At 37.5% G+C, this 9,820-nt stretch overlaps 1 long non-coding RNA gene across 1 annotated transcript; it reads left to right on the forward strand.

The window, feature by feature from the left end:
- The first annotated feature begins 7,915 nt into the window (after nt 1-7,915).
- Nucleotides 7,916-8,565, forward strand: LOC122362591. The gene is made up of 3 exons (XR_006253137.1): nt 7,916-7,972; nt 8,193-8,251; nt 8,340-8,565. It is a non-coding gene; the product is annotated as an uncharacterized LOC122362591 (long non-coding RNA).
- The last annotated feature ends 1,255 nt before the right edge of the window (nt 8,566-9,820 follow it).

Here is a 9,820-nt window from a genome sequence, read left to right on the forward strand (position 1 = left end):
GGTGGTGTTTTAAAATGAGGAAAGCAACATGGACAAACACACATATACTGATGGGCAGTACCAAACAAAACTTTGATTTTTTTCATGTTGCTAGCATTATAATTGAATAAATAATCTGAGGGCTAGTTTGGCAATAAAATTTTAAAGATTTTAGAGAGTTTAATGAGAGCATGATAAACCACACACTAATAGGTGGCCTGTTCTGTCTCCTCTCTTGTGTCTGTTGGATGGTCATTTTCTTTGTGTTAAAGGAAAATAGAATAGAATTTTTTTACTTTGTGTGCTAGTGGTACATTTGGTATCTCATAAAGTAATAGCCAAGTAGACTCCACACCACAGTAGACTTATTTTTAACTTCAGGGACATCACCATTATCTGTGAGAACTGGGGTTCAGAATGAAGTGTTGTGGAATTACTTCAGAAGAGTAACACAATCCTGCTCAACAATCCAGCTTAATGCTCAACAGTGGGAAAATAACTTATAACATTTCCTGTTTCCAAGGGGGTCCAAGTAATGCATCCTTTGAAAATAGTGCCATGTGTATAATTGCTTGTCAAGAGTAGGACATCGCAGGACAAGACTGGAACATGTTTGATTGGCCTAAGTAATGCAATTCGTAAGCTCTATGTAAGCTGCTTTGGACTTTAAGAGTCTGCCAAATTTAAACCAAATTTCTTAACTACCATTGCCCCAAAATAGATGATTTTTTTTTTTTTTTCGGGCAACAGTCTTGGTGTATGTCTGGGAAATGTCTTCAACTGTCTTTTTCTTCAGCAATTGTGTATGTCTGTGTGTACATACACGCCCTGAGGTTTTATATACTTGCATAAGGGCAAGAAAAAGATCATTATGTGTCAAATCAAGCAAAAATAATTTTCCTGGCTCAAATATTTTTTTTCTTATACTTTTTCTGCAAAAAAACATGTATATTGATGACAGCCCAAATATTGCACATGTGGTCGCTGAAGTCAACATATTTTACTAACAATTCTGTGATGCTGCCATCTTTTAAAGTAATTTTTAACATTTGTTATTGTTAGTAAAATAATGTTGACATTAAAAAAATTGGGAAACCGTGATATTTAAAGTTTTTTTATTAGAACTAAGATATCTCAATGCTCCTTCTAGGTTTTGTTTTATCTTCTCTATCTCAGAGTAATATCTGAAGAAAAAATAATGTTGAAGAGTACAGATGTACCTGGTTTTCTGTCACGATAACCACACTAGTTATACCGTCTCCGTATATAAGTATATATATACATATATATATATATATATATAGGTATATGGCATATATTTTTTTTTTTTTTTTTTTTTTTAAGCATATAAGGTCTTGGCAGATGGGGTGTGGAATCTGCTGTATAGTTGAGAATAAGATAGTTAGAATGATTGAGAGTGTGTTTAAGTGAAATTGCAAGTGCTGATTAGCTGATTAAGTGCAGGTGTGAGTGATTAGTACTCTACAGAAGAACTGGATCGATCTTCATTGGGTGCAGAGCAGAAGCTGGCAGATCTCTTGACATTACCTCCTCCCCCCAGAGTCTCATGTGTTACAGGGCCTTTATTTCTGATTTACTTTATAGGGTCCTTGCCACTTGGCTAGCAACTTGCAAGTGCTAGAAGGTAACAGTACTAGTACTGTTTCTAATGCAGTACCATACCAACTGCTCTCCCTTGGGTCATTTGCAGGTTTTCTTGAGCCTCATTCTCCATCTTGTCCCTCATCTGTAATATGTGTAGGAAGCGCCTGCACTGGGCTGTCTACCTCTGCTGTCAACCTCTGCTTGAGCATGTCCAGGGCCTCTGAACTTGCCTGCTACACAACTCAAAAGGAGAGAATCTGACTGAACATTGAGGAACTTCTCTGTATGCAAACAAAAGAAAAGGGATCCATTTATTCTGTGTCTCCACTCGTTTTAAGTCCACAACCATTTTATAGCATGTTTGTAGAGTACAACTAAACCATTCTACTAAGTCTCATCAGTTTGAGGGTGAGAAATGGTATTAATCTAATATCTATTTATCCACAGATTTTTGTATAGTACCGTCACTCATCACATAAAAGTGGTTCCCTCATCTTAGCCGATAATTTGTTCTGAAAATCAGTCCCTGCCCTTGAAATTAAATCAACCAAGCAATTCACTATATTTTTAACCTTCTATATATGCAAAGTCTACACTTCAGTGTAGTGACTTGCATAATCACAGATTAACAGAGTAACCGGCCCATTAGTAAAGCTACTCCAATGATGTCCATGCCTATGCGATCAAAAAAGGAGTACCTAAGTGATAGGTAAAGGCTGAAGGTAATCTTTGTCTGTTTTTGTGTCTCTGCATAGCTACATCTGGCATACATCTGACATTCAGAGCAGGTCTTACAATACTCTTTTAGATAAATAGAAGCATTGGATAATCCGGGCCTGGCAGGTTAGTGTGACTCAAATGTGTGATAATCTCTATTAGAGTCTGGTGGGAACAATATAACCAATCTGGGTTTTCTGTGTTTGCCATATACAAAAGCTTGTGTTGTGTGAGATATATCAATCCCCATATTATTTCAGTATCTACAACAGCACCTCATCACCCTCACACATTTTTTTGAAACAGAGATTGTAAAAAGCGACGCCTCTGATTTTCATGCCAATGAAGTTCAACCTACATTGTATTTAGGGTCCAGGAAAGCTGGAATGTGATCCAGGCCCTTACCTTTACCTCCCAATGTTTTTCCTCTTACTCTTTTAACCCTTCCCCAGAATTGAACATATCTGCATGTGCCTCAGGAGAGGCTGCAAACCCATAACTCTGGGGATCGAGCAATTACTGCGCAAGTTTTAGAAGTTGCATTGATAAGTTCAAGTAAAGTTTAAGCCTCTTTACCTAACTTTATACATCATGGGATAGTTTGTCAACCACTCCCACCTCAGTAAATATGTGAAGTCATCCAGGTATTGTTGAATTAACAGTTGGGTAAAAGAAAGGAGGCTTTATGACCAGGTTTTGGAAAGAGAAACAGATTAGGGACCCCGTGAGCAACAGGAGGCTTCCCCTAGGTCTGCAGTTTTATCAATTTTACCTACCCACAGTACTTTTATTAGTCCTGGAGTTTGTGGTTCCACGATGTGCTGCAATGTGCCTCTCTGCCAATCTTGCTGCTTCTTCAAACAGTCTGAGGTTGATTTTCTTTGGCCAACCTCTTACATCTTCTTTGAGGATCTGCAGGTATTGTTCCAGAATAATGGTCTCTCAATTTGGTCTTTGGTCTTTGTCTCAGGGGCATTCATCTCTTGTACAGGTGTTTCATTCAGTGTAGTCTCTCTCACCAATTTTCCAGTACTGTGAGGTCCCTGATACACGCCGCCTTGCCTGTCAACAAGATAACCACTCAGCTGACCCACTCATGCATTGGCACTCCCAAGTTTTACTATGCATTCAAAATGACAAAAAAACTCTTGATGATGATATCACGAAGAGGGAATTCAGTACTTGAATCATTGCTTGTTGACTCGCCATGTGGTGCAGATGATGCAGGTGATGATGGGTCTGTTGACTTGTCTGGTTCTCAAATCCTCATTATCCCCGGGACTTTAAGAGAATCGTAGTCTTTAAATTATGCAATCAAACAATTGTTTGTTTTTGCTACATAAATTGTCTTATTTCATTAAAAAATATTGTTAAATCACCAGGAGTTTGGGGATACTGAAGGTTCACTATTTTGGATCGTACCACAGACTCAGTGTCCACTTCTTGAACAATCAGACCCTTAGAAGACATGCCTAATTCAACTTCCTCATTTCAACTATTTCCATTTTCCCAGCATTTACAGCCTCCACCGTATCCTCCCCCTTCAAAGAACAGTACCAGGTGAGCTCTTGTAATCTCGCTGAGGCACAGCAGGTGCTTTAGTAGCCATCTTGATGCTTCCAGTTAAAGTTGTCTACACGCCCACTGTTAGCCAACAGAGGCGTCCCATCCTACTTCTGACACCAGTTGTGATGCAGTCGTTCTCGGCAGTGGCAAGGTGCATTAAAACAATCACAAAAACTCTGAAGCCTCAAAAATAGATTTAATAATCAATTCAAAACTGCATCCAGCAATTTAACAAATTTCATCAATGGATTTCCAAACAACAAAAACAAAGTACAAATATAAATTTGGATCATTAATTAACTATAATACTTCCTAGATTTCCATTTATCATTCGTTAGGAGTCATAGAGACCTGTTTGGCAGAACAGACTCACGACAGCTAGTCCATGTCTTAGTCAGCGGCTACCCGTAGATCACTTACCTTAATGCAGCCATTTCCTCAATAGACTCAAAAGAGTAATTTTACTTAAATCCCTAAGTAATAGCATGCTAAGCCAGTTTGGTGGCAAAGAAATCAAGATCTCAAAAGCGTATGCTCCCAGCTCCATCCATCAATCGTTGATCTGACTCACCCCTAGCACGTCGACAACGCAGAAAACCACAGAAGTCACTAACCTAATAGAATAATGATTTCAGACAATATTGGTAAGACAAATCTAACCAAGATTAACATTTATTTTGCCAGGCAAGAATATGTTTCAAATTGGTTTAATTCATAAACATTTGCACAACTGATCAGCAGTACATAAACAAAACAAAGATAAAACAAAAAATAAAATAAAAAAATAAAACAAACATAAAAGGTCATTATACCTGGTCTTTAGAAGATACATGGTGTGGAGATACACACCACACTATGGGGCGATCTGGCTACAGAATCGAGCCTTGTTATTGTTATGTCACTTTTCTTATATACTCTGACCAGACAAAGAGATCCCAAATTCAGTTGTGAAAACCTTTTTAGTGTTTAGGTTTCCAGTGCTCCAGGGTCACACCTGGCTGGAACACTTGAAGTCCTTTTGTTTTGTTTTGGCGATAGGTGTAAACCGAGGCACTTTATATCCTGCTAGGCCTTTGAGAAAATGAAAGCTCAGATGGCCCAATCTGGAATCTTTTCCTTTTGTTTACTGAACTTTTCTGATAAGAAGTGTGCAAACTCAAGCATTTTTGACAATGATTTCTGTCTAATCTGCTAATTTTATCATTTCACAATTTGATCATATTTCTAATTTGAGGCTGTATTACGTTTATTCTGGCACCCAGCATCACAACTCCTTATTTAGCTGAATCTGCATTGTTTTGAAAGAGCTGCCTGAGTCATCCCTTTGTTTTGCATCCAGCTAGCACTGACATAATTGTGAAGCCATTACATTTTGAATGGCCTAGTCATGCATCACAGGCCAATCAGAAAAGAGGCTCATGAATAGTAAGTGGGCCAAAATCAACCTGTTTTTGAGGAGCTCCTGAGAAAGAAGATGAGCCCTGTGGACAGATCACGAGAGACCAGACACACACACACACACACACACACACACACACACACATTAAATCATTTACACAATCTGACATAGTTGCATTTAAAATTGAACTGGAAATTAAGTGCTGAGTCATCTGGCTACAGAACTGGTCCCCAACTGAACCTGGTTTCTCCCAAGGAGTTTTTTCAGACCATTCTGTCACGAATGGGGTTTTGGTTCCTTGCCGCTGTCACCTTTGGCCTGCCTTATTGACAATAATAGCTAGAAATGAAGCATTAAGAAACTGTGATTAAACAGACTGTCTATGCATTTATTAAAGTTTAAGTGTTTAATCTTGTCATTATACATGACTATTACTCTATTCTTCCATTTGATACTCTTCAGTGCTTTGACACAATCTGTGTTGTTAAAAGCGCTATATAAATAAGTGAATGATTGATTGATAACTGCTATTCAGAATTACATAACACAAAATATATCTGGACTGTGTTCCAGTAATTTGTAATTATAAAAGAAGTGCATGGTAAAACATATCTTATACAAGAATGCATGCAAAATAAAAAACCAAAGTGGCACATTTTAATTTTTATATTTATTCAGACCTGAGGTGTGTGGAGATGGGTCAGTACTCAGGTGAAGGTTCCCCTCTGTTGGTGTGGCGTTACAGTATCCCTGTGTTTTTGTTTTGTTTTTGTGAATGATTGTAATTCAACTCAAATTATGAAACTCATGTATTAAATTCAATATTTTTTTGTACATTATGCGCTGCTCTCAAGGCAGTCATATTTTACTCAGTATTACTCAGAGCAATTGTATGTACATCACTGTATACTTCATACAGTATTCCTCTCCACATTCAAATTTCCTGAGCCCCTCCTCTGCTTTAATTTCATTGGTTTACAGATTGAACCAATCATTTTCCTTTTCTGCCATCAGAACATATCTGAATAAGTAAAACTCCCATCTGCTGTTCTTAACCACATAATGCATATTTTAGGTTTCAGACATTTAAATGCACATAAATACTAGTAAAAATACATTTAGAGCTTACACACAAATGTCTATGGAAGCAACAATAACAATCCATTCAAATTTAATTATCAGATGTGTTTTATTCATATCAGATACACATGTAAGTAACTATAAAGTTCACTCTATTCTTCACCCAGTTCACCAGGTACTTACATGTGTTTTGGGAGAAATTAATGAATTTATGTGCAGAACTGACAGGACGCTCTGAACTGCAGTGTCCATCTCATGTTTAAGATCATGATCATTTATAAAGGTGATTAAATGACAAATCCATTAGGAATAAGGCATTATAGATCATGTGTCTTATGAACTTATTGTTCTTCACTGTCATGTTTGGTCTCATTTGAAACATCTCAGTGCGTTTGGTAAATTGGTCTCAATTTCACACGTAATCACTTATATTATGGAAGATTAAGAACTTGGTATAACTGTGTTCTGCTGAGAAGGAGGTGTGTCTTCCTTTTGGGTCTCTGAACGTGTTCCAGCCAGTTGTGACCGTCGAGCACAGGAACCTAAACACCAAAGGTTTATACAACTACATTTGGCATCTCTTTGTCTGGTCTGAGTATATAAGGAAAGTGACAAAACACAACAGGATTGATTCTGTAGCCAGATCGGCCCGTAGTATGGTGTATGTCCTCATACACTACACTATGTTTTTAAAAACCAGGTATAATGACCTTTTAAGTTTGTTTTATTTTGTTTTGCGTTATTTTTGTACTGCTGGGGGTATTCCAGAAAGCTTAACTTACCATTTGATAAATCATAACCTCTGGGTTGATTTACCCCAAACAGGCATACCATGAGTATGTCGGTTCCAAAACACCTGAGAAGAGTTAGTTTAATCAACCTCAACTGGTTACCCAGAGTTAATGCGTGTGCCACGGTGCATATATAAAGACATTTTCAATGGATCGCCGATTTCACGAGTCACCATGGAAACTCAAAGCGAAAAAAGAGAGGCGCGTATTTCACAGAGAGGCGAGTTGGAGGTTTTAATGCATGCTTATGAGGAGTTTAAGCAAATAATATTAAAAGAAGCAATACAGCTGCATCAGCTAAAGCAAGAGAGTTGGCTTGGCAAAAAATAACTGACAGAGTAAATCGTGAGTATATTAAATTACAAATTTAGTATTGGCTCCCGTTTTATTATAATGCAAAATAATGAAGTATGATTTATACATCCTTTTGAATGTTATATCACTATGAAAGCATTTACTTTTGCTGCCATTTATTTGTTTAGTTTAAAATAATAATGTATGTTTCTTATTTAATAAAGGTGTAATCCTTCTGGAGCCATAAGAAGTTTAAGCAAAGTCAAAATGAAACACAAAAACATTCTGCAAAAAGCTAATATTTGATTACATAATTACTGAACTATTATTATAACAGGATTTAGTATATTCATTCTGTCATGTAGTTAATAGAAAGAAGACTGAAGCCCGTCTAACTGGCGGCCCACCACCACCTCCCCTCACCCCATCTGAGGAGCTGGCTCTGTCCCTTCATAAAGGGCCACCAGTGGTTGCTGGCATTCCAGGGGCAGTTCATCACACACACCATGCACCACAAGTGATGGTGAAAAAATGGTGCAATGTGAGTTTACCTCTATGATTTGTTTTAATTTTTGTCCTAATAAATGACTATCTCTGTCACTTCAAGGCTTTTTGAACAAGATAAATGTTTTATGTAGGCTTATTTTATTTAACTGCATATGATGTATAGGCTACTGTGATTTTAGACTGACATGTTGCTCTTTTCATGTATTATTTTCTTTGATAATATTGAGAATTTTATGGGTTGTGTGTTCTTATAGACACTGATGGTCGGATTGTATTATTGGACTCTCCAGAAAGAACACAGTCTGTCACAGTTGTAAGTGATTTGTTGTCAGGTACCTTTAGTTGCTTTTAGGTTTTGTTTTTTTTGCCAGATAATGTATAATTGAATATTTTTCCTGTAGGATGAAGATGACGATGAAGAGACCACATCTGCTGTGACAGAAGTGGACAATGCTGAAGTAGATCCACTGAGGTATGATGCATACCATTATAATGTATTGCCCCTTTTTGCATTAAAGTAACAAACTGTCATTGTCTTTTCACAGTACATACCTAGGGGTTTGCCCACAGATGAGGGTCCTTCAACCTCAGCACACAATCTAAGCAGGGTAACAATTTGTGTCCAGGTGTCCATATTTTAATTATATTGTCTGACCAAACAATCTCATTTATTAATTTTTTCCACCTTCCTAGTTGCCAGCAAAGGAGCTGTATAAGGTCCATCTTCAAAAACAAATAAGGAAAAGTGACATGGAGATGGACCTTATACAGCTTCAAATGGAAGAAAAGGCTCCTCGTTAAAAAAGCAGCACTTGGGGTGAATTACTAGACCATCGCCTAAGGAGAGAACTTGTCTGAATATTCTGTCAGAACAATCTGTTGCATGATAAAAGTGTTGGGTGTATGTATATATGTATATATCTGTGTGTATGTATAAAGCAACATAAAAAAAAAAAAAAATCATTTTATTGAATTTTACTTCTTTTTTTTTCAGGAAATAAAGAAATGAAGTGCCTGGCTGACCAGTGCAAAAAAAAGTTAGCCTGTAAAATGTGTAGATGTTCCTCTGGGCCATCTTCCATCTAATACAAGGAGGGTGGCTCTCTCCTCTTATAGTGGCAATATTGTGAAGCACAACACAAGCCACTATAATGTCGCATCCCTCTCTGGACTAACCCGAGCCCACGCAGACACTGAAACCGAGATTTAAGGATCCCTATAGTCATCTCAGCTTGGCCCGTGTTCGGCTGTAGGCCAGGTTAAAAGCGTCTGTGGTCCAGGCTCAGGTTCAGGGTAGGGTGTCATTAAATAGGGCAGACAAAGGTATCCTCTGTCCCCAGCAAGTAACCATTGTACTGTCCTGTAATGATTGAAGTGTACAACACAAATATAGTAAAAGGAAAAAAAATAAATGTATAAAGTAAAACATACCCTGCTGAAATGCCTGGCATAATGATGACTCACGGAAAATTCTGGCATCATGCACAGATCCTGGTCATTTTGCCTCGACATTAGTAAATATTTGGAGTTGCCTCACATATTACCTATGTAGTGGAAAAGTAATGACTTTAATGATTTTAAGAAGGGAAAAAAGTTAAGTTGTTACCTGCACATTGATACTGCTCCCAGGCAGGTTATCTTCAGAGAGTCAGTTATTATGGTTACATACCCAGAAATTTACCTCGGTTTTTGGAACTGAAAGTTGAGGTTATCCACGAACTTACCCTTAAACATACCCAGGTATGTCACATAACCTGCTTTCTGGAATACCCCCAGATCAGTTGTGCAAATGTTTATCAATTATACCAATTTGGAAACTGTTCTTGCCTGGCAAAATAAATGTTAATCCTGGTTAATTTATAATATTGTCTGTATGTATGTA

This window comes from Puntigrus tetrazona, chromosome 18 (assembly GCF_018831695.1).
Source record: "Puntigrus tetrazona isolate hp1 chromosome 18, ASM1883169v1, whole genome shotgun sequence".
In the NCBI taxonomy this organism is placed as follows: Eukaryota; Metazoa; Chordata; class Actinopteri; order Cypriniformes; family Cyprinidae; genus Puntigrus; species Puntigrus tetrazona.